Source organism: Mesoplodon bidens (assembly GCF_964165515.1).
Source record: "Mesoplodon bidens genome assembly, chromosome: 3".
Classification (NCBI taxonomy): Eukaryota; Metazoa; Chordata; class Mammalia; order Artiodactyla; family Ziphiidae; genus Mesoplodon; species Mesoplodon bidens.
In genome coordinates, this window is record NC_138178.1 from 156,159,514 (window position 1) to 156,186,967 (window position 27,454).

A 27,454-nucleotide genomic window follows, 5' to 3' on the forward strand; every position below is an offset into this window, starting at 1 on the left:
TGTATTCCTCTCACTTACCTTAGGAGTTCACTGATGTCAACAACCAGGGCTTTGATGTCTTTATACCCATAGCCTCCCTAACAACTGCTTATCTACCTTTGCTACTTAACTTGGATCCCCCCAAATACCTTTCTCTGCCTACATCACTTCTCTATTCAATTGCTCACTTGTTAAGTGCATTGTTCAATTACATGCACTTGGGATGATAAACAAGGTTATCAACCTGTGCTGATGAAATATGGCTACTGGGCATCACTGAGGAGTGACTACTGCAAACAGACACAGGATGAGAGAACCTGTCCACAGGTGAGACCTCTGGACAGTTGACGTTACATAATGCTGTGACACCTGAGTGTGATGAGTGCACCTGGATATAATGAGTAAACTTGCTGTTTGTTCTTCCAGCATCAGAACAAATGATCGTCATGGAAAAAGCTGAAGGGCTGCTCTGCTCCTTTGCTCACCACTGGCATGTTCATGTTTTGCTTTATTATTCTCTGGTTTGCTGTTCTATACAAACAGAATTCAACTGCCATGCAAATTGCTGTGGCTAAATGTGCTTCCATCAACATTAGTAAATGAAAGATATTTTTGGTGAAAAGGGCAACCATTCTGTGTATTTTCCTTGGACAGGCTCTAGCCAGTTTAAAAGAGCTGATACTAACTCATTATGACATATGGTTATTAGATGAGGGAAAAAGTCCCACTTAAAAAAGCAGGACATCATGGATGAGAACTGGAGAATCCTGTTGTTTTGTTTTGTTTTGTTCCACGTTGCATTTCTCTGGCACATGCAGGGTAATACATCATGATCATGCTTTTGGCTAAGACTGTCTCTACCACTTCCTTCACAACTAGTGGTCTGGCTATTTAAGGAGGTTTGACACTTTTTATGTTGATTCTGGTTCCTAGTAGCCAAGGAAACAGATATGTTGTTTGTTTATTTGCTTTTAAAAGGAGAATCATGTTCAGGTGGGCATAACCAATACACTCATCTAGCAACTTGACCCTTCACAGAAAGGTTGGCAATCAAGTTTAGAAAGGAGTAGTGTTTTTTTTCTTCTCTAACTTTTACTATAAAATATCTCATCCTTATTATAACTCAGCCCGGCTGGTAATGAAGAGAAAGTTATAGAAACAAGGGTTTCAGACTCAGCAATATTTATAACAACAGCACCGGACACAGTAGCACTGGCAGAAGAATATGGTGAATTAGTGACTGAGGCTTAGGGAAAAGCATTTAGTCTCTGGCTCCTGTATCTCACTTAGTAATTCAGTGTTCCTTTTCAATGCTACTCTATGTGTCCTGACATTCAGCGAAAACAAGAGATAATGTAAATTCTCAAAAGAATGCAATACTTTTTAAAAAGTAAATGTGTGCCATTCCTCTTTGTGGGTGGCAGTCGCAATATAATGAAATTAACCAAATTAAAGAGCGCACTGCAACCCTTAAAAGGTAATAAACGATGGACCTAGCTTCCCACAGTTACATACTAGATACTCCAAATTCTACATGCTGAAGACATGGTTGATTTCTCTTTTCCTTTCCTGGCTCTCTAGTTATTTAGGATTACTGACATTTTAGGGACAGAGGGGACCGCTGAAATAACCTAATGCCAAGGTTTTCAGTTTTTTTTAAAAAAAGAAGTAGAATTCTGCCTTATGAGTGAAATCACACACACTTTCAAGTGTATATTATGAATAAACAATTAAGAAAGCTGCTTTGGTGGAAGCAGAAGTGAAGGGCCTGGAGGCCAGACCACTGGACTTCCCTCCTATCCTGGGGTCAACCCCTGTGGTGCCGTGGTGGGGCAATCAAGCTCCACACTGTGCTGATTGAAAACCACTGATCGAATCCCACCTTCTCACAGCTTGTAGATGAGGTCTGAGTTCCGAGAGATTAAAAGCCTCTGGTGACATCACATAACTAGTAGATATAAGTATGTGAACCTGAGCGTAGGGCTTCTGAACTGGACCAGGGTCCGATACTTTGTTTCATAAAACAGTGACTACCTTCCTTTGCCTTTCAAGATTTCTACTGAAACGACACAGTATTTCAAGCCCTACCGTGAATACCTGTACATTTTCCAATGCCTCCCCAAGCTAAAAGTAAACTTTGCTAAAGCACTTGTGTATCAGCAATCTAGAAGACCTACAGTTAACAGCTGTGCACAATAAAATTCCTCAACTCTGGGAGATAACATCGAAAGATGTGGCTTTGATGGAAAGCAAATACCTAGACACTTAAAAAAGCAGTTGTTTTTGGCAAGATGTGTTCAACATACAACATACAGAATATCTCACAACATAAAACAACAACAAAAAAATCTGTTTAAATGAATGGGTAACAGTTGAATAGTTTCTCAGCTTAATATAACATTTGCCAGTAAATGTTTTTCCTATTTTATTGTACTAGTAAACGTAAATAGGATAAATGAATAACAATATGACTCTATAGTAGACGAAATACCTCAAAAATCAATAAAATGTGTTGGTTTAAAATTAACATAAGTAAAACACTTAAAATAGTGTCTGGTACTTAGTAAGAGTTTATATATATATATCTGTTTTTTTAAAAAAATTACCCTTCAGTATGCCTGCTAAAATCAGAAAAATGTGTGAAAAATAATCACCTGCATTTTAAAACAAATAAGCAAAAAAAGCCCTCAAGCATCCTGCTTTTAGATTCCATCCATAATTGGTAGCTACGTTATTTAGAACTCTGCCATATCTACTGCCACCCACTGGTTGATATCTGGATATACCACAATGAGTTAAGAGCTTTCTCATAAGGTCCGACCACAGAAAACACACAGGTTGAAATGAAGAATAACATTCAAAAAGTATGGCTATCCTCTGTGGTTTGTCTCAGACGCTGAAACAACATGCTGGTCTACAGATGGAGCCCAAATGGTCTAATAAATGAAAGGTTTATAATCCACTGTCTGTCTTAGGTATGTGGTAAAACATCCCAATACAGGTACTTATGTTTTATTTGATGTCAGTCCATTTCTGGTGAAACTTTCCATCTTGACAACTTTATAGAGATTTAAAACATCTCCACAAAATTGCTACACTACAGAAAACAACAAAATTATCTACCCCATTCTGCCTAATTCTTGGCTCTGGCATGAAGAAACAACAAGATATAGATAGAAAGTTCCGATTCAATCAACTATTAAGATTTTTAACATTTCTATTAGCAACAAGAGCAGAAAAAGAACATATTCATGAAGAAACAAGTAACCGGTCTTAAATCAGTCTAAGGACTATCTTGGTCAAAAGGACTGCATATGACAATTAGCAAAATGAGCAAGAGACGTTTATGATCTATTATAAACACCACTTCAAGAATAAGTTTCATATGCTCAAATCCAGGAACAAAATCATGTTCCTTCCTACATACAATATCTCTAAATTACACTCACCTAATGAAAACTTTGGCTTTTATTTAAATTCCTTTATCTTGGACTTTGTTCAGGTTCTAAACTCATAAGGTGCAAGTGGGTATTATTTTGGGGCCTATAGAAATTCTGGGTATTTGACTTATTCATTGATCATCTCCTGTTTACAGAAACTATAAACGTTTGTGCTGGTTTCTTGATGCACCTACTAGTAGATTAGATCTAGCTTCCTAGGCCTTTCAGACTCCTGGGTCTACCCTAAATCTATTCTAAATACAGACCAAGTTCTGAAAACCAAACATAAAGAACAAGTCTTGACAGCAATGAGAGATAAATGATACCATAGTTATAGGGGGGAAATAGAATGCTAGCTAATTTCTCATTATAATCCATGGAGGTAATAACATTTTTAAATGCTGAAAAAAAGGAATGACAACTCAGAGTCCTGTATGCAGTGAAAATATCCTTCTACAATGAAGGTGGACTCAAGACATTCTCAGGAAGAAAAATTAAGATAATTAGTTGTCAGCAGACCTACACTTAAAAAACAACTAAAGAAAAGTCTCTAAAAAGAGAAGAAATGATAAAAGAATCTTAAAAGATCAGGAAGAAAGAACACAGTAATCAAATATGTGGATAAATCCAATAGATTTTCCTTCTCCTATTTAGTTTTTAAAATTATGTTTGATAGTTGACACAAAATATGTAACATGATATGATGTGATTCTAAATGCATATAGAGGAATATGTAAGACAATTAAATTATAAATAGGAAGGACAAAAGAACATGAAGGAAGAAAGTCTTCTACAATTCAAACTGATAAAATAACAATACCAGTAGACTTTGACAGCCATGTATATGCAGTGTAGTGTTTAGAACAACCACTGAAAAAGCTATACAAAGAGATGCACTCAAAAACAGAATTGATAAATCAAAATGGAATTCTAAAAAATGCTCAAATAACCCATAGGAAGACAGAAAAAAGGCAGAGAAATAAAAAACACAGAAAACAAACAAAAATGGCAGACATTAAGTCATAACATCAATAATTATATTACATAAAAATGGTCTAAATGTACCATTTAAAAGATAGAAATTGGCAGACTGGATTAATGACCACTAGGTTATTAATCCATGACATTGCTCATGGACCCAACTATATGCTGTCTGTAAGAAAGTCACTTCAAATATAATGATACAGGCAGGATGAAAGGAAAAAATGGAAGAAGACACACCATGTAAATATTAATGAAAAAAAGCAGGAATGATTATATCAATATAAGATAAAGTAGATTCCAGAGCAAAGAAAATGATCAGAAACAGAAAAGAACATTATATAATGATAAAAAGGGTTAATCTACCAACTGATATAACTGAAAGGAACAATAGAAAAATTCAAAATTAGAATTAGAGACCTCAACAGCCTTCTCTCAACAATTGGTATTACAGTCAGACAGAAGATCATCAAAGATATATATAAGCATATGTCAAGGATATATATAAGCATAAATATAACAGGGAAAACTCTAAACACATGGAAACTAAACACTTCTAAATAAAGCATGGGTCAAAGAGAATGTCTCAAGGGAGATAAAAATATTATAAATTGAATAAAATGAAAACACAACATGTCAAAGATTATGGAACACAGCCAAAGCAGTGCAGAGGAGGAAATCTTAGAAATAATGCATACATTAGAAAAGAGGAAAAATCTTGAATAAATACTGGATGCTCCCACCTCAAGAACCTAAAAAATTACAAAATAAATCCCAAGCAGTGAAAGGAAAAAAATATTAGGGTAACAATAGAAATCAGTGAAATTGAGAATAGGAAAAAAAGAGAGAAAAATCAATGAAACAAAGAGGTGCTCCTTACATAGTTCAGTAAAATTGACAAACCTTTAGCAAGATTGATGAGAGAAAGAGCATGTGACATCAGTAATGAAACAGGGGATTTCATTACAGATCTTGCAGATATAAAAAGTATACTAAGGGAAGACTATAAGCAACTCTTCACATATAAATATGACAACTCAGATGAAATGGACAACTTCCTTAAAACATATAAGGTACCATAACTTACTCAATATGAAATAACTAATTTGAACAGCCTTGTAAGTATTAAGGAAATTATATTTGTAATACAAAAATTCCCAGAAATCTCCAGGCCAGAAGGTTTCACTGGTGAATTCAACCAAATGTTTAAAAAAGAATTAGCACCAATTTTACACAATCTCTCCCAGAAACTAGAAAAAAAGGAATACTTTTTAATTCATTTTATCAAACTAGTATCACCCTGCTACCAAAAATATACAATTAAAAAAAGAAATAGAAAGAAAACTGCAGCTCACTCCTAAATACAGATGCAAATATCCCTAACAAAATATTAGAAAATAAAATTTAACAATATATAAAAAGAATTATATATCATGACCAAGTTGGGTTTATTCTAGGGATGCAAGGTTGGTTCAATATTCAAAAATCAATCAATGTAATCCATCATTTTAACAAGCTAAAGAAGAAAAAATATCACATAATTGTATCAATTGATGCATAAAAATTATCTGACAAAATTCATCATATAGTCACGATTAAAAAAATAGAACTTCCTCAACTTGATAGAGAGCATCTATAAAAAATCTACAACTAACATATTTAATGGTAAAAGATGAAATGTTTTCCCTGTAAGATCAGAAATTCGGCAAGAATGCTCTGCCTCACAATTCTTATTCATCATGATATTGGAATATCTTTTCAATGCAATAAAGCAAGAAAAGGAAATGAAAAGTATACAGATTGGAAACAAAGAAATAAGTGTCCCTATCTGCAGATAACATGATTGTCTTCATAGAAAATCCCAAAGACTCTAACAACAACAAAAACCCAAACAGACAAAAACTAGCTCCTGAAATCAATAAGTGAGCTCAGCAAAGTCACAGGATACAAGATAAAAATACAAAAATTGATTATATTTCAATATACTTGGAATGAACAGACAGAAACCAAAATTACAAATTAAAATACCAATTCAAAAGACCCCCCTCCCAAGCGAAATACTTAAGTATAAATTTAACAAAATATATAAAGGACTTATATACAAAACAATGGTGAGAAATACCATGTTCATGGATTGTAAGACTCACATTGTAAAGATATCAATTCTCTCCAAATTGATATAAAATTCAATAGAATTTCTAAAAAAGTCCCAGCAATATATTTTTTTGTAGCTAAAGACAAGGTTATTCTAAAATCTGTATGAAAGGTAAAGGAACTAGAGCAGCTTTAACAAATGAGTGAACTGGGTGAAATCAGTTTATTCAAGTTCTAGACTTGTTAGAGAGCTACAGTAATCAAGACTGTGTGGTCTTAATAGAAGTATATACACATAGATCAATGGAACAGATAGAGAACCTGATTATAGAAATGGAGAACAGATCAGTGGTGGCCAGAAGTTAAGGATGAAGTGGGGATAGAAGAGAAGTGGGTGTAGCTATAAAAGGCAACATGAAGGATCTTAGTGTTGATGGAAATGTTCTGTATACTGACTGTATCAATGTCACTATTTTGGTTGTTATACTATACAATAGTTTTGTAAGATATTTCTATTGGGGAAAATGAGTAAGGGGATCTTTACGTATTATAGGATCTCATAGTATTACTTCTCACAACTTCATGTGAATAGAAAATTATCCTTGAAATAAAAAGTTTAATTAAAAAATTCAGAAGGGCTTTAGATAAAATGACAGAAAATGGATATTAAAAGTTAATTAACTAATTATGTTTTGAGGTCAGTATCTCAACATGCCCTTTACCAACTATCCATCCTCATTGCAACTGCCCTAGTCCAGACAGCCATCTTCTCTCTTCTAGGCAACTACAATTACCCATATTTCTAGAGCAAAGTGTATGGTTGAACTCTCTACTATTACTAAAAGAAAGAAAAAAAAAAACGTTGGACATGCTGAGGAATATAGGGTATAAGCTCTGGTGTCAGTCACTTGGATATATAATCTTATCCATCTACTCTTCTTTCCTCCCCTCTAAAATGGGGGCAAAAATGCCAACATTCTAGGATTGTTATAATGATTATAGAAGAAATATACATAACTTTTCAATTACACTTGACCCTTGAACTACACAGGTTTGAACTGTGCGGGTCCACTTACACACAGATTTTTTTTTCAAGAAACTTGTATCAATACTACAGTACTACACAATCCATGGTTGGTTAAATCCATGAATGCGGAACCGCAGATATGGAGGGTGGAATGTAAAGTTATATGCAGATTTTTGACTGTGTGGAAGGCTGGCACCCCTAACACCCACATTGCTCAAGGCCCAACTGTAATAGTAATTATCATCATCATAATTTTTTCATCACACTTGCACAAAATATCATAATTATTGTTACTATTAATTATGAACATAAATTGTGTTGATGATTAGAAAGCCCTGCTTTTACAAGAAAGAAAATAACTGGATAAAACTCCACATTGATGGGATAAAAAACATCAATATTCTCTTGAATACTGTATTCTGTTCTGAAGACAGACTCAACAACATTACTGCCTCCCTTTCACTATATCTTACAAACTAGAAATTAAGTCCTTTCTTACTGATTTGAATTTGTGGGAGCCAACATAGTGGAATTCGTGGGAATCAATATAGTGGGAATCAATATAGTGGAATGTTGTGAAACATGCAACTGAGGTTTTACTAAATCCAGAATGGATGCTATGGGGGGAAATTAGTACAAAAATTTTCAGAAAAGCTATGATATCTTCAAGTTCTATACATTCCATTTCAAAAATATATCTTGAAATTCTCACCTGAATTACTACAACAGCATCCTACCTGTGTTCCCTAGCCCCAATCTCCTCTTACTCAATCTTCCCCTACACTGTTCCAAACTATGAATCTGAAACAGAGATGCCATGTCACCCTCCATTCAAAAATGTACTGAACTGTTAATAGTATTGGATTCTATTTGTGCTGCTGAAAGTGACTGGTCATGGCTTCCTGTAGCATGTATGGTCAAGTATTCTAACAATATGCCTAAGCTCAGTAGAAAGAAGTTTCTTAAATTCAGTTTTGATGTCCTCCATGGATATGGGGTAGAGGAATAATGAAATGTAGACATCTAGTATTTCCCATGCTGAGACACATAAAGTCCAAACTCATTAATATGTCCTTTATAAAGGATATGTCTACAAATTTACTTCCAAGACCATTGTCTTCATCACTGCAATATCTCCTTGCATTATCTGTAATGCCTTTCCTGGACTTCACTAACTAGAAAATATCTAACCATTCTTCAAATCCCAGCTAAAACAAATATCCTCTGTTGACTTTCACCAACTATCCCATACCCACTCATATTTCTGGAGATATTGCTTTAGCTTCTGTATCCCAAAGTACTTTGTTTCTACTTTTTTTTTTTTTTTTTTTTTTCTTTTTGCGGTATGCGGGCCTCTCACTGTTGTGGCCTCTCCCGTTGCGGAGCACAGGCTCCGGATGCGCAGGCCCAGCGGCCATGGCTCACGGGCCCAGCCGCTCCGCGGCATATGGGATCCTCCCAGACCGGGGCACGAACCCGTATCCCCTGCATCGGCAGGCGGACTCTCAACCACTGCGCCACCAGGGAGGCCCTGTTTCTACTTTTATTATTTATTCTATTATAGTAATTACAAAATAATTATTCTGAAGTTATAACTATAATTTACTTCATTACATTTTATGTTATTCCTCTATATTTTATCTCTTCTAATCCTCCTGAAACAATTGGGGCTTCCTATTCCAAAAGTAGGTATCCCCTGGCAAAAGTCAGAAGAATCTAGTCAGACCTGAAATCAGGATAACTTGAAAATTAGGACAATAGCAAAACCCTTGATAATACAGGCCAATCAGTAACGTTGAGGATTATGGCTAAGTTTTGATGAAGCCCATCCAAAGGAGGTATGGTTTACTCAGTATGATGAAAAAATATTAAAATGAGAGAGTCAGGAGACCTGGGTTCTAGCTCTTCCTCTGCTATTAGTTAGCTAATTAGATTTGTAAGAATGGTCACTTAATCTTTCTTGGCCACAGTGATCATGTCAATAAAATAATGGGAGTGGACTAGATTACTGCAAAGAGCTCTCTAGCACTGAAAGTTTAAGCAATGTACTTTAGTAGATTGCTGCATGGTCTCTAAATGTTAGCTGTTGTCTCTTAGTTGAGTGCCTCAATCTGGATGAGTAACAATTATTCAGAATCAACATGGATGACAATCATCCCCCCGAAACTTTTTAGAAACCCAAAGAGATTCTTCACTTAGTTTAAGTAATTATTCTTATTGTTAGGACTGTTTATAGATAATAAGGACACGTGACAAATTCATTCTCATTCATCTCTAATATATATTTGTTTTCTTTTACACCCAGGGTAAACACACTTTTCGATAATTACAAATCTTCCCTTTTGGTTCTTCAAATCCTCACAATTACAATAATTCTTCTCTATCTTCTTATTCAGAGTTCTTTTAAATTCTAATAAATAAATTAAACCAACTGTTTTATCTGGAAGTAGAAATACTTCACAAAATGGATTTTTACACAAATGAACTATATAACACAAATATTTTCAGTTGTCATATCAGTTTCTTTTCTTGTCAGTGAGACGGCAAAAAAAAAAAAAAAAAGACTGTGAAAGTCCTCAAAGAACAGCTTTCTCCCAACCAGGCATCATAAAGATCTTCTAAAGGTCAGTCAGGTATACCAAACCTAGTTCATGAATAGGGAGAATTAGGATTTTAGTGGTTTTAGTCCCTTCCCATTCATGAGAATGAAAAATGTGTGTCCCATTTAAACAAAGGGATTCAACAAATACCCAAGTAACTAGCAATAGAAAAATGAAAATAAACCAATACAGTTGCCAATGTAAGGTTATGGCATGAAAAGAAAAATATTAGATCAGTGTTTTCTTAGTTGTTATGTTCAGATGGCAAATGGTTTTCATGGATAATCTCACAGGTCGTTGCTTCCTTTAATTAGTAACTTTTGCTAAACATAAAAAGAGTCTCAAGTAATTTTTAATACTGATTACAACTGTCTAGCCCATTAACAAGTCGTCGTATTAACACTGGCCACACTGAACTGCGTATCTTTAAAGGTTACTCATTTCATTTTAGTAGATTTTAATCAGCTTTTCCTTTCCCACTAGGGTTGATCATTAAACAGTAATAGAGGCATTTTGCCTCTTTGCTTTTGGATTGCAGCATCTTGACTGAAAAAGAAGTCCATAAAATGCAAAAAATGTGGATCCAAAATTGGATGGTGGTGGTGACTTACAGATATAGTCAAAAAGCCAGGCTCTGTGAATTCCACCAGCAACCTGACTGAATCAATTTCATGTTGCCACAATACTTCTGGAAGAGTCTTTAAAATTCCTCTTTCCATCAGCAGCTTCTTTTATTTTCATTAGCTGGGAACAGTACATAATCATAACTGACAGGCTGGAGGGAGTTTAAGCTTATAAAAAAGAAAAGGAAAATGTTCATTGTTCAGATTCCCTAAAATAGAGAATGTTATCTTTGTTTGGGAAACAGAATGTACTGCATTTGTAGTCTAATCCCTAGGGGTTAGGCAGGTCTATGAGTTTATGACAAACCTCAAGGGTTCTACTCTCAAAAAATGGCCTCTTTTTCCCCAGTACTTTCATTTATAAATATGTGCAGAGAACAGGAAAGCCTGGCTCTTGAACACCATGTTATTACATATATATGACCTCTGTTCAAATGTCACCTTATCAGAGATAACTTCCCTGGTCTAAGAGAAGACCTAAAACAGTACTCTCTATACTCTTGCCTTGATTTGATATTGATATATATACTATATACAAAATACGTGCACATTTTATATATACAACATTTATGAACATCAAAGGCTATGTATCTAAAGACAAACATACAGCTTACTTTCAAAATAAATGTGTACCCTAAAGAAAATAAGTATATACTAAGAAAAGATTGAAGCTGCATAATAAGTATAACCAGGGTGACCAAAGTAACACAAAATTAGAGAACGAGGAGGAAGGAGATAGAGTGAGGAACAAAAGAAAAAATACATGGGGAGGACTACTATTCCAGTAGCTTTTCCTAAAGTAGATTTCAGTTTTCAATTCTGTCTGTACATATGCAACCATCCTGTCACCACCTCCATCGGTTCTCTTGCTACTCTTATCTATTGCAACTCTCTTCTTTGCAGTCTCGGCTCTAGTCCTACTTTCTTCCCTGCTCTTCTGGGAATATGCCATTATCACTGCCAGAGGGACTTCACCAAGACTGAGTCTTCTGCCTAGAACAAACTTCCCATTCACTCCTTGATTGCATTTAAGTCCCTGCTCAAATATCACCATACCAGAAAGGACTTCCCTGAACTAAAAAGATATAAAAGGGTACACACATCCATTCTGTCTAACTTATGCTGCTTTTATTTTCTTCTTAGTACTTTTTGACACATGGAACATTATTTGTAGATTTGTTTAACTGTTGCCTTTTCCCCTCCACGAGAAGGTAGGCACCACGAAAACAGTGATTTTGTTTGTTCAGGTCACTGAAGTATCTCAAGCACCTAGAGCACTGCCAGGCACATAGTACGTACTCAGTAAATAACTTGTTGAATAACTGAATCTAATTCTAGCTTTCCTACTAACATAAAATTGAACTTTATTATATAGCACAGATTACATCTCATTTCACATCTTCATTTTCCTCTAACACCAACCTAATGTTGCTTAAAATATCTTAATCACTTCCCAGTGGTTTTAAAATATAATCCACATTCCTGTTATGGACTGTTCTTTGTTTAATTTTCCAGTTTTATCTTTCACCACCCATTTTTGTATTCTAAATTCTGGTCATACTAAAAGTATTTGCAGTTCTAAAATGTAGGATTCTCCCTTCAACCTCTAAATCCTACTCTATTTCTTCTGCCTGGAGTACACTATCTATTCCATTTACCCTGGCTAACTCCTAGTTGTCCTTCAGAATCCAGCAAAGCTTTCCCATTTGGGGTTAGATACCCTTAGTAATTGCTCTCACAATCACTACCCTGTGCTTTGCTTTAATATGACACTTCCACACTATTTTTAAAAATAATAATGGTCTCCTTATTTACCTGTTCCTCCTCCCCCATTTCGTGAAGACTTCAGGAACTGCAAAGGGTCTCTTTGCACTTATTCAATACAGTACCTGGAACCCAGTAAACAAGTAATGAATATTGACTAAATGAATGTATATGATAAATTTATATTAAAAACTAAATTATTCCGGGTTTTGAGATTTGAGAGATTTCTGAGTCATGACTTGAGACTACTGGTGACATATTATAATACTGCAAAGACTGTAAGATCACAAATTTCTACATGAGAGCCTTCATTTTAAAAAAAACTACATAATCAAATATTTGTTATATGTAATTTCAAACATAAGGCTGAGATATTTTAAACTTGGTAAAGCATTTGGATAAGTAAATATTATGTAATTGGGAAGGGCTAAGCATGACTCATTTTTTTTTTCCCAAAAGTTACGTTGGTTAATATTTCAAGATTTGTCTATAAATGGAAATTCCTTCCCTGTAACTGACTTTGAACCCTTTAAAACCAAAACATTAAGTCATATATCTTGGACAGCATAAATAGCATGAGTTTTGTTTAAGATGTCAATTTAAAGATTCCATTATGATAGTCCCCTCCACTGTCTGCTGGGTGAGCTTTTGGGTGTCCATTTTCCCACATGGTGACAGATTTGCACTTTGCTCCATCAGGTCTTCAATGGGCCAAGAACACATTTTAGATGTAGTTATGGGAGCTGTCTGTGGCAGTGGAAAACCAAAGTTAACTGAACCACATGGAAATAAAACTCATGTCATTGGTGTCATTACCAGTATACTCTAACCAACAGAGTTAACCTCAATGTAAATAACAGGCAAAAATAGCACAACACTCCATCTTTTGGAGAAATCAGTCCCTTTGGAAAGAATGCAATAAGAAGGAAACACCTGAACTCATATTTTTTGGACCAAAAGAGGACAAAGTTATTGATTTTTTTAAGATTACATATGTACATGGGTAAAAACATTTCAAACAGTTGAAAAAAAAGTTTACCATGAAAAGTAAACTTCACCACTCTACATAAAGAGAAGAAGAGCACCAAAGAAGGAATAAGTGAAGGTAAAATAAAAACTTTCATTTTTCTTATTCTCAAATGTCCTAACAAATAACAGTTTGTTTAAAATAATAATAGCAACAATGTATTTGATTATATATGGCTTATGCATATATCTTTATATATATATATACAAATAAATATATATATGCTTATATATGCTCATATGTAAGTGAAATGAATGACAGTAATGATATATCAATATGATACAGGAGGGAGGAATTAAAATTAATGTTATTATAAAGTACTCACACTACTCATGAAGTGGTACAGTGTCATTTGAAAGTATACTTGTATTAGTTGTAAATGTATATTGCAAACTCTAGGGCAACCACTCAAAAAAGTAAAAAAAATAAAAAGTAAAAAATAAAAAGTAAAGCATATGCTAAGAAAAAGAGAAGATAGAATAATATAAAATCCTCAAATAAAACCACAAAAGGCATGAAAATGGTAGAAGGGAAAACAGAAACAAAGAATAACAAATAGAAAACAGTAATAAATATGCTTGATGTTAATCCAACTACATAAATAATCTCTTTGAATGTCAATGTTCTAAATGCATGCAGAAATTGTCAGAGTGAATTAAAAAACACTATGACCCAACTATATGTTGTCAACAAGAAATCCACTTTAAATATAAAGATACATATGGATTATAAGTAACTGGATGGAGGAAAATAAACCATGCTAACACAAATTAAAGAAAGCAGGAATAGCTATATTAATTTCAGACAGATCAGACTTTGAGCAAAGGAAGTTATTAGGGATAAAAGGGCATGACATAATAATGGAGGGGTCAATTCTCCAGGAAGATATAACAACTCATAATGTGTATGAATCTATCAACAGAGCATCAAACTTGTGAGGCAAAAACTGATAGAATCACAAGGAGAAATAGATGTATCCACTATCATAATTGGATACTTCAACAATCTCTATCAAAAATGAACAGAATCAGTAGGCAGAAGTCAGTAAGGATGCAGTTGAACTCAACAACACCCATCCATCAACTGAATATAATCAACACCTAGAGACTTCATTCAGCAACAGCAGAAGATATAACTCTTCTCAAGATCACATGGAACATTCACCAAGATAGACTACATTCTGAGCCATAAAACACACGCTGACAAATTGAAAAGAAAAGGACATACAATGTCTGTTCTCAGACCACAATGGAATTAAATTAGAAATCAATAATATAAATAACTAAAAATTCCCAAATATATGGAGATTAATCAACACACTTCTAAATAACTCGTGGGTTGAAGAAGAAATATGAAGAGAAAGTAAGAATTATTTTGAACTAAATGGAAATGACAACACAACTTACCAAAATTTGTCAGATGCCATGAAACTATTGCTTAAAGGGAAATCTGTAACACTGAATGCATATATTAGAAACAAAGAACAATCAAAAATCAATAATCTAAGTTTCTACCTTAGGAATTTAGAAAGAGAGGAAATTAAATCCAAAGTAAACAGAAGAAACAATAAAAATTAAAACAGAAATCAATGAAACTGAAAACAAGAAAACAACAGATTTTCTACCAACAAAACTAAAAGCTGGTTCTTAGTAAAGACCAATAAAAGCAATAAGCCTCTAGCCAGGTTAACAATCACAAAAAGAGAGATGACACAAATAACTAGAATATCAGAAATGAAGGAGGGCACATCACTACAGTACCCATGGAAATCAAAAGGATAGTAAAGGAATACTATGCACAACTCTATGCTCTCAAATTTGATAATCTAGATGAAACAGACCAATTCCTTGAACAATGCAATCTGCCTAAACTCACACAAAAAAGAAACAGACAATCTAAATAGGCCTAAATCTATTAGAGAAAGTGAATCAATAATTAATAACCTTCCAAAACAGAAAGCACCAGGCTCAGATGAGTTCATTGGTGAATTCTACCAAACATTTATGGAAGAAATTATACCAATTCTCTACAATCTCTTCCAGAGGACAGAAGCAGAGGGAGTACTTCCCAACTCATTTTATGAAACCAGAATTACCCTAGTAGCAAACAAGGCCAAGACATTACAAGAAAACTAAAGATCAATATTTCTCAAAAAAAAGATGCAAAAATTCTCAACAAAGTAATAACAAATTGAATCTATGTGTAAAAATAATTATATATCATAACCAAGTGGGATTCATCCTGGATATGCAAGGATGGTTCAACATTAGAAAATCAATTAATGTAAGCCATATCAATATGTTAAAAAAGAAAAATCACATGATCATATCAATAGATGTACAAAAAGGGCTTAACAAAATCCAGCACATATTCATGATAAAAATCTGAGTAAATTAGGAACAAAGGGGAACTATCTCAACTTGATTAAAAAAAATCTACAAAAAAACCTACAGCAAATTTCATACTTAATGGTGATAAACTTGACGTTTTCCCACTAAGATCAGGTACAGGGAAGGAAAGGATGTTCCCTTTTACCATTTCTTTTCCACACCCTACTAGACACCCTTGCTAATGCCATGAGGCAAGAAAATAAAATGAAAGGTATACAGATCAGAAAGGAAGTAATAAAACTGCCTTTGTGCACAGAGGAAATAATCAGCTATGTAGAAAATCTGAAATAAATGACCAAAAAAATACTGCAACTAATAAGCAAATATAGCAAGGTTGTAGGATATGAGGTTAATATACAAAAGTAATTGTTTTCCTATATACTTGCACAGAATAAGTGGTATTTGAAATTAAAAACACAATCCCATTACATTAGCACCCACAAAATGAAATGCTTAGGTATAAATCTAACAAAATATTTACAAGGTCTATTTGAGGAAAACTACAAAACTGTGATGAACAAAATCAAAGAATGAAATAAGTGGAGATATATACCATGTTCATGGATATGAAGACTCAATATTGTCAAGATGTCAGTTCTTCTCAATTTGACCTACCGATTCAATGCAATCTCAATCAAAATCCCAGAAAGTTGTGGATATTGATACATTGACCCAAAAGTTTACATGGAGAGGCAAAAGGCCCAGAATAGTCTATACAATACTGATGGGGAAGAAAAAAGTTGGAGGAGGCTGATATTACCTAACTTCAAGACTTACTGTAAAGCTACAGCAATCAAAACAGCGTGGCACTGGTACAAGAATAGATCAATGGGCCAGAATAGAGAGCCCAGAACATAGTAAACTGATTTTTTTTTTTTTTTTTTTTTTTTGCAGTACGCGGGTCTCTCACTGTTGTGATGCCTCTCCCGTTGCAGAGCACAGGCTCTGGACACGCAGGCCCAGAGGCCATGGCTCACGGGCCCATGGAGCGGCATGTGGGATCCTCCCGGACCGGGGCATGAACCCATGTCCCCTGCATCGGCAGGCGGACCCTCAATGACTGTGCCACCAGGGAAGCCCATAAACTGATTTTTGACAAAGGAGCAAAGGCAATACAACAGAGCAAAGACAGTCTTTTTAACAGATGGTGCTGGAACAACTGGACACCCACATGCAAAAAAAGAATCTAGACCCAGACTTTACACTATTCACAAAAATTAACTCAAAATGCATCATGGACCAAAGTGTAAAATGCAAAACTATGAAAGTCCTCGAAAATAACATAGGAGAAGACCTAGATGACCTTGGGTATGGTGATGTCTTTTTAGAAACACCATCAAAGACAATCCAAGAAAGAAAAAAATGATGAGCTGGACTTCATTAAAATTAAAAACTTCTCTATGACAGACAATATCAAGAGAATTAGAAGACAAGCCAAAAAATGGGAGAGAATGTTTGCAAAAGACATATCTGACAAAGGATGATTATCCAAAATATACTAAGAACACTTAAAACTCAACAATAAGAAAAGAAACAACATGATTATAAGATGGGCCAAAGACCTTAACAGATACCTCACTGAAGTAGATATACAGATAGCAAATAAGTATATGAACAGATGCTCCACATAATAGGTCATCAGGGAAATACAAATTAAAACAACAATAATATACCAGTATATACCTATTGGAATGGCCCAAATCTGGAACACTGAAATCAACATATGCTAGCAAGGATGTGGAGCTAAACGAATGCTCATACATTGCTGGTGGGAATGTAAAATGGTACAGCCACTTTGGATGACAGTTTGGAGATCTCTGACAAAACTAAACATACTCTTACTATAAGATCCAGGAACTGCAGTCCTTGGTATTTACCTAAAAGAGCTGAAAATTCTGTTCACACAAAACCTGCACAGGCATGTTTATAGCAGCTTTATTCATTATTACCAAAACGTGGAAGCAATAAAGATGGCCTTCAGTAGAATGGATAAATAAACTATGAGACATGCAGACAACTGAGTATTATTCAGCACTAAAAAGAAATGAGCTATGAAGCCATTAAAAGACATTGAGGAAGCTTAAATGTATAATAAAAAGTTAAAGAAGCTAATATGAAAAGACTGCATACTGTATGATCCCAACTATACGACATTCTGGAAAAGGCAAAACCATGGACACAGTAAAAAGATCAGTAGTGCCAGGAGGTTGGGGCTGGGGAGAAATGAAAAGGCAGAGCACAGAGGGTTTTTTAGAGCAGTGAAAATACTAGGTATGGTATTATAATGATGGATACATGTTGTTATATATTTGTGTAAACTCATAGAATGTACAATACCAAGAGTGAACCCTAATGTAAACTATGGAATTTGGGTGATTATGATTTGTCAATGTAGGTTAAGCAAATGTAACAAATGTACCACTCTGGTGGGGGAGACTGATAATGGGGCAGGCTATTCGTGTGTGGGGGGGTGGTGGGTATATGGGAAATCTCTGTGTCTTGCTATCAATTTTGTTAAAAACTTAAAACTGCTTTAAAAAATAAAGTCTTAAAAATTTTTTTTCAAAGTAAGCTTCATTCCCCAGCACTCAAATATTGACTCCCCATCCTTTAGTTACCTTCAAGAGTCAATATCTATTACTACTTTCTAAATTTTATTTCTAGCTCAGTGTATCTGTATGTGTGTATGTGATGTGTGTGTATATGCACAGTCCTCTTTAGCAAATGGTAACAAGTTATGTACCTGCTGTTTGTTTCATGTGTAAATCTTTGATCCATCTGGATTAATTTTGCTGAAAGGAATATAGATCACACTTTATCATTTTTTCAAGATAAATGTCTAGTTGGCTCAAAACCATTTACAGAATTACCAATCTTTTCTTTATGTATTTGAAACGAAACCTTATTGGGAACTAACCTCTGTACGTATATGAACATATCTCTGGAAATACTACTGCTCTTATAACCTGTTTGCATAGTTATTTGTTACTACCATTGATTTAACATTGCTTTATGGTTTTGTTAACTCAGAAGAGGTATAAGAATCTAACAACGTATCATGCAGTAGGTGACACAGACTGCTAAATGTGGTATTATGTTATGAATATTAGAAACTATAATTCATGGGGTACTCTCATCAATCCTGAATCCTATGTATTTTTACATAAATTAGGGATAAAACATTTACTTTAACATTCAAGTAAAACAGTATGAGCAAACTCGTATTTTCATTCATTCCTAGTGGGAGTGTAAATCAGTATAACCTTATGGAAGGAAATTATGCAAGCTTTACCAAAATGATCAATCTACATAACTTTTGCTTTACCAACTCTACTTCTGGGAATTTATTCCACAGCCATACTTGTGCAAATGACAAATGTATATTGCTATTCACTGCAGTGTTACAGCAAAAGCTGAGACTATCTTAAATTCATATCAGTAGGGAAACTTGTTGAATAAATTACAGCATTTTCACACAATTTCTACAGAGTTGCTAAAAAATGGGGAAGTACCTTATACATTAATATGGAAAGATCTCCAAAAAAATGTTAAGAAAATAGCATAATGTTGAATAATGTGTAGTGTGCCACCATCTGGGTAAAAATCAATAGAAAAAGAATATGTATTTTTATTTGTTAGTATATGCTAGGTTATTCCTGGTAGGATACATAAGAAAATAGCAGTGAACAAATGTGTGGAAAAGGAATAGCACTGGGAATAAGATTTTTCAATAAATCCTTTAATGTATCATTTTAGTTTTAAACCTTGGAACCAATGGTAAACATAAAGTATTTTCTGAGAATCTACAATGTTCCATGAACTATATGATATGGAGTTTTCACTTTTGTTATTAAATTATTCAATCCACCTTGGTTAAACATTAAAAGACTAAAGAGAAAATATTAAGAACCTAACATTACCATGAATTATTGAGGGGAAAAAAGTGAGCTGGATACTAGCATCAAGTAACCAAAAATCATGAAAAAATTTTATCTAAAGTAAACTTTAGTTTGGAATGAGAAGGAATGTATCTTATAAATTATGACCAAGTAAATCAGCACTGAATTCTAGTGAAAATACCTCAATGAGAGATATAGATAATTTAGTTTCACACAAATGTCATAGCATCTTACATTATGGCTCTTTTAAAGTAAAAACATCTTGATAAAATTACTGCTTAATTTCAAGTATTCCTCGAAGTTAAATGATATAATATTAAATATTTTATATAAGAGAAATCAGTAAATATTGTTCTTAATAACTTAGATATAAAGGTACCTATTAGCATAATAATGGCTATGATCTTGCTGTTTTATGCTATACAAGCCACCAAAATGTAGTCTGCCTTTTAATATTCTGAAACAATGGTAAATATTTTTGTCCAGCACTGTTTTGATAGATTTCAGAGTTCTTTTGTCTCTGATGAAATTGTGTTAAAATCACCTCTGATATCTCAAAATGAGTGAAAGGGTAAAAGAAGAAAATAGAGAGTTATGCATACGTATATAATGAAAGAATAAAAAGGAAGAATTTTCAATTCTAAGGTTAGGAATATTATGGACAAACAGAATGATCATATTAATTTGATCAATGTACTTCTCTTGTTATGTATAGCGTCCTTGGTGACTAATTACCACATTAAATCTTACTAGATGAGAATATTACAATTTGAATTCACTTTAAAAAGTGCCATATACTTTAATTTGAAAATTAATGAGAATTGCAATTTAAAAAATATCAAAGGACACAATAAGAATCAGAAAGATCCCAAAGATCATCCTACGTAAGGGTCTAGCTGGGCTCAGGTGCTTTACTCCTTTCCCTGATCTTTCAATCAACCACCACCTGATCACCACAGGACCTGGGTATTCTTCCTTTGTCTTCCTTCTGCTCCTTTAGTGTTTTCTCTTCAAGTTCTACCCAAGCATCTTGGTGCTCTTTTCACACATGAGACCACTGAGCCTCATCTCTGAGTTCTCATTTACAAAGTCAAGATATGGAAGCAATGCAAGTGCCCATCGACAGACAAGTGGATAAGGAAGATGTGGGGTCTGTGTGTGTGTGTGTGTGTGTGTGTGTGTGTATGTATGTATATATATGTATGTATATATGTATATATATGAATAAACACACACAATGGAATATTAGTCATAAAAAAGAATGAAATTCTGTCATTTGCAGCAATGTGGATGGACGTAGAGAATATTATGCTTACTGAAATGTCAGGGAAAAACATACTGAATAATATCACTTATAGTAAATTTAAAGAATAAAACTAACAAATATATATAGCAAAACAGAAACACATTCACAGAACATAAACTAGTGGTTACCAATGGGGAGAGGGAAAGGGGAAGGGGCAAGATAAGGGTATGGGATTAAGAGACACAAACAACTATGTATAAAATGTAAGCAAGAAACATATATTGTACAGCAGAGGGAATTATAGCCATTATTTTGTAATAACCTTTAAAGGAGTAAAACCTATAAAATTACTAAATCACTAAGCTGGACACCTAAAACTAATATAATATTGTAAATCTACTATACCTAAATAAAATAAATCAGTAAAACAAACCAAAAATAAATATAAATATAAATATAATGTAAAAGGATAATCATATTCTTTGAGAGTCCATGATACTGTATCTTGGAAACTGAAAGCAAACTGGTATCAAACTAGTAATGAAAACCAATCTGAAGAGGAAAAATGGACCTAGTAAAATTTAGATACCTTAATAATATTAGTGAAAATTAAAATAACAATACATCCAGATTTACTGTTGACAATATGGAATTCAACTGAATCCAGGACAGCTCCAATAGATCTGATTACATTTTGATCCTTAAAGATCAGAGAAACCAGAAACATTGTTCTGAAAAGCTTAAAAATAAAAGTATCTATTAGGTAATGATGGTTGTGATCTCACAGTTATATGTAGCACAAACTATATACAGTAACTGCAGTCTGCCTCAAAACTATTCCGAAATAACAGAATGCATTTTTTAAAAGTATTTTCTAAAATCATTATCCAAACAACTCTTCACCAGAAATGGCCCATGTTTCTCTCCTCATCTCTCCCCAACCCCTCCATCTCCATATATTTATATATATATATATATATATTTCTAAATATAAATTTTAACTGGCTTCAATTTATTTTGATGAAAAGTCATTTTGAATTAAGATAGGAAGCTACCCAGGAAAAGCACTAGAGTGGAACACTGGGCAGAAAACTGTAGTAAAAAGGCCTTTCAGGAAATAGAGTCTTTTATGATGGGAAAGTTGAGATATGTGCAAATCCAAATACACCTCTTCATCATCATAATAAGGAAAGTACAAAGGAAACCACTTAATTGTTTATATAAAAAGCTAATCTCATTTAATAAAGAAAAGGTGATTAGAGAAAATATTTTATATATAATTTTCTATAATAAAATCATCTTCTATATTTGACAAGACAAGGTTTTTAAATAATAGGCGGGGAATAGTCACGGAAAAGGGAATGATAGATATAGAATTAATGAGCAAGATACATAAAATATAAATAAAATGGGAAGGAAAAAATTGAGGTGGTTAAAAAAAGAAAGGATGAGAAAAAGAGGGCAATGACATCCAAATGACAAAATGACTTAGGAATAATACAGTTTATTTTGTTTACAGAATTATATTATCATTACATAACCTCCATACTGCTGCAGCCAATGGACATTTTTCTATCCCTATCTTATTTGAGATCTTTGAAGCATTTAACACCTCTGACGACATTTCTGTGCTGGAGACTCACCCTTTCCTTGGTTTACATGACAATGCTCTCCAGAGATCTCTCCTATCCTTTTGTCACTCTTTCTTTTGAGTATCTTTTGAGCAGTCACCTTCCCATGGCTAAACCTTAAATATTACTAATTAATGAGGTCTGTTCTTAAACTCGTCAGGTTAACATCCAGGGTCTCTGAAGATCTGATTCCAGAAAACAACAAGCCTAACTTCAGATCCCATGACCCACCTCTAACCATACAGAACCCTGTCCCATCCAGGCAGGCTGTTTCATGAGATCTTGTTTCATAACGCTGCTCCTTTCTTCTGAATGACTTTCTTTGCTTGGATAACTTCTACTTAACCTTTAAAACTCAGGTATAGTGTCATCTCCTCTAAGAATTTTCTCAAAAAACCCTAGAAAAGGATAACTTTTTTTTGGTGCTTCCATAGAAATCTTCTCATGTAATAATAATAGCATTCATCACTGCTTAAAAATCACTAATTCACACATCTCTTTTCCTACTAGACTATAAATTCCTTGAGGTCACAACTTTTATTTTTTCATTTTTTTACTAAGAAGTATAAATGTAGATAGCAAAGGTTATCAAATGCACAGTTCAATGAATTATCACCAGGTGTATAACTACTCCCAGAAAGATCGTATTAAAATATGATCTTTCAATTTGCATCCTCAGTGATTAGTATATAATAAACACTTAATAAATAAATGATAAATAGTAACAAATGACATTAATCAGGTTTGGAGTATATTAATCATTCCAAGAAATCAGCCCAGTGCTATGATTCAAAAATTAGATTTTTAGATACAAAGATTAAATATCATTTACAATGGGGAAACACTACAATCATGTAAACTAGCAACAGTATAAAACTGAAGTTCACAATTCAACAAATATGATGTTAAGTAACAACTTTGCCATAAAACCGAAAATATAGGGAGTTTGGCATCAATACCCAGGGATAGATCAGGGGCCATCAAATATTACTTTTGTCAGCACATGATCTGAGCTAGCCATTTCCAGGAGGGAACAGCTATATGAGATCTCTAAAATGTAAAAACAAAAGATGGGCATTCTACCAACAGCTAAGCAACTTAGCTTCTTAGCATTGGACATGTCTAAAGGACTGATGAAACAGAACAGCTATCCATCTGCATCATGATGAGTGGACGTGGAAGACTAAGCGGAAGACTAAGCAGGGTAGGCAGGAGAAATGTCAGAGGGACATGGAGAGCACAACTCCATGAGCCAAATGTATGGGAGGGACAGCAGCAGACAGGCCCACACTGGTGTACAGGACTGAGAGATAAATTTTCTCAATTTATGTCACAACAGTCTATAGCCTGGGAGGCTAAACAGCAGAAGCTTAAATACAGAAAGGCTATATAAGCAATAGTAACAGATTCTAAACAATGGGACTAACTACAGATGTACTTCACCTAGAAAGGGCTAAAGGTTTCTGGTGGCCTGTTAAATTTCACTCTTGCTGATATGAACAGTGTCTCTGTCAGACTCAAATAATTATTTAACAAAACTTAAAAATTTGCATTCAATTTCAGTATTGCATTTTTACTTCCCTGATAGTTCATTCAGTGAGAGTTATGATACAAATGAAAGATGCTTAATAAGAATCATAGTGACAATGACCATAATAATAGCTAAAATTTACGAGTGCTTACTGTGGCCCAGACACTGTACTAAAGGTGTTTATGCATTTTCTCATTTAATCCCTACCTAATTATGTAGAAACTATCACTTTCCTCATTTTACAGAGAAGGAGACAGGTTGAGAGAGAAACTAACCTTCACGACTGGGAATTAGCAAAACTGAATATCTAATTCAGAATGGACTGAGAACCTGCACTTTTCTCTGTTATGTTAAATCACCCAAATTCAAATGATTTCTTTCTGTGGTAAAAGTATTTAAAAAATCAAGTGGTCACATTTCTAATCATGATGATGGAGGCTAATGGGATTTTTAGGAAGCAAATAGCAGAAGGGTCACGTAAGATGTCCAAGTTTACTTTAGTCCTCCCAATCATTTATGAATGGCTCAAATTCACATCACTATAGATCACAAAGGACTATATGGAGTCTCACTGAGGAAAGAGTGGAAAAATTAGATTGAATCATCAAGAATTAACAATCTGTAGTTTTAAAACCTAAATTATTATAACTACTGGTATTGAATTAGAATGTCAGAGCTACAAGGACATTTAGAGATGATGAAGTTTAAAAACAAAAAAGAGAAAACTGAAACCCAGGGAGAAGAGGTGACATAAGTAATGGCCCCCACAGTCTAGTCTGTATAGAACAAAGACTACATATTTCTTAGAACACAGTCCAATGATCCTGTTAATCTCAGGGCCCCAGTAAAAATTACTCAGCCCCCTATACAAAAAACTTCCAATAGTTGGGCTGGCAATTTTGCAATCAATAAATCATAGTATAACCATAACCACTGAGGAAAAGATTTTGAACTAAGTAAGTCGGCCTAGTTACCATACGAAAGACACTTGGGCAGCAAACAGACCTGGGTTCAAACTCAACTCTGATTCACTAGAGTAAAATATTTAATCTATGTAAAAATTATCTCTTAAGAAACATAAAAGGGTGGGGTGACTAGTAATAACTACTCATAGGATTACTGTAAGCGTTAAAGAGGAAATAGGAGAAAGCACCTAGTATGACACACAAAACATGTTTGTTCAAATGCTGTTTTCCTTTCCTAAAATGAAATTGTGGTGTATTGGTTAAAGCATCAGCTGTGTAGTTGAGCAGCATGGGTTCAAATTCCACTTCACGTAATAGCCACGTGATTTGGGCAAGATACGTACCCTCTCTCTGTTTTGGCTTTCTAACACATAAAATGAGAACGGACTGTTTCTAAGGATTTAATTAGATGCATAGTAAAGCACTTAGCTCATATCCTAAGATATAATAAGTGTTCTTGATTCCATTCTGTAATATGCAAGAAATATAAGTTCAATACACCCATTTACTTTTACTCTCTAAAAGGCACTTTATGAATACCTTTGCTTCAATTTTTATTCCCATATCACTTTTTTCGGTAACATTTAAATGTGGTCATCATGTAAATACAGTAGATACTACAAAGAATCTAGTATAAAATAGAGAAAACTGAAGGCCAAATATCCATTCTCAATATCCAAACTTAAAATAAATCACAATGTGTATTTACCATTCAAAATAATATCAATATACAACATGGACAATTTAGCTAAGGCCTTTGGCAACAAGATGGCTCTAGCTAAGCTAGAAGTCTTCTTACTGCACACATCTTGAAATTCTGAATAAGATAAATACACAAGAAAACAAAGGGAAGTCCCCAGATGCACAAAGAGTTAAATGAAAACCTGGGAGGTAAAAATAAGTTGTTGCTGTAGCAGACCCTGAAGTGGGGATAGGATTTCAAGGGAGGCCCTAACAGCTAGAGTTCTGAATTATAACACCTACTAAGTGACAGGAAGGTAAGTCTTGGACCCATCCTGAATGCGACAGGAAGTTGGAACTCAGATTCCTGCAGGAAGCTGAAATCCTCTTTAAGGCCATACTTGCCAAATTTTAGCATCCAGAAGACTCACCTGGAGAGCTTATTAAAACCTCAATCCATTTCCAGAAATTCTGACTCAGCAGATCCAGGAATTTGCATCTCTATCCAAGCTCCTAGGTAATGCTGATGCTTCTGCTCCACAGAACACATTTTGAATAAGCACTGCTCTAAGAGCTGCATCATCAGTGAAAAAGATCCAAAAAATGATCTTTCCTGACCCAGAAAAATAATAAGAAAGCTTATCTCTGACCAGTGCTCCTATGCTGTATACTGGCTGGGAGTAAAAATATACACTGCCTACATGGTATATGAGTGCTACACCTAAGAAATTAACATTAAGAAATTGATGTTGGGTTGGGGATTCTTCTGAGGCATATGAAAGAAGTAAATATAAGACTGCTCTGTAGAGAAACTTTCACAAGCCAGATTACATAAAATTCCTATTTAAATAAATCACGACCAATAATTACAAAACACACAAGGAAATGTTTACCATGAACAAAAGTGTACAAAAATAAAAAAAGGAAGATTGGCACCCCCAAAACTTAAGATAATAGAACAGTTGAAAACCTATAAAATAAGTTTTCAATTATTTAAAGACACATGAAGGAATAGAAAACATTAAAAAGTAACTTCTAGAAATGAAAAATAATAGCCATGCAATTAAAATTTCCATAGATAGGTTTTAGACATTGGTGAAGAAAGAACTGGTAAATCGGAAGAACTATCTAAAGAAATTACACAGAATACAGCACAGGGGATAAAAATATAAAAGATACCAGAGAGCAGTAAAAGTATACTAAGAGTAGGATGAGAAATTCTGACATGTGGCTAATGGGTGTTTTATTAGTTGGACAAAAATAGAGAGAAGTAATTTTAGAATAGTTAAGAATCTTCTAGAACTGGAATTCCAGGATTAAAGAATCATAGAGAGAACAAAGCAAAATAAATAAAAATAAGCTTATACTAAATACATAAAATGGTAACACTGCAGAATACATTTGCAAAAAGTATCTTAGAGGGAGGAGAAAGATAAGACAACTCTTTGCAAAGAAATTACAATTTGGCTGACAGAAGATAGATAACAACAGCAAAACAGAAATTGGAAGACAGTAAGATATGTTTCAAGTGTTGAGAAAACATAACTGTCAGCCTAGAATTCTTCACTCAGGTATA

At 34.1% G+C, this 27,454-nt stretch overlaps 1 protein-coding gene across 4 annotated transcripts in view; it reads right to left on the reverse strand.

Annotated features, from left to right (window-relative positions):
• The window catches only part of CEP128 (centrosomal protein 128), a 423,783-nt gene that overhangs the window by 89,138 nt on the left and 307,191 nt on the right, over positions 1 to 27,454 (reverse strand). The window lies entirely within an intron of this gene.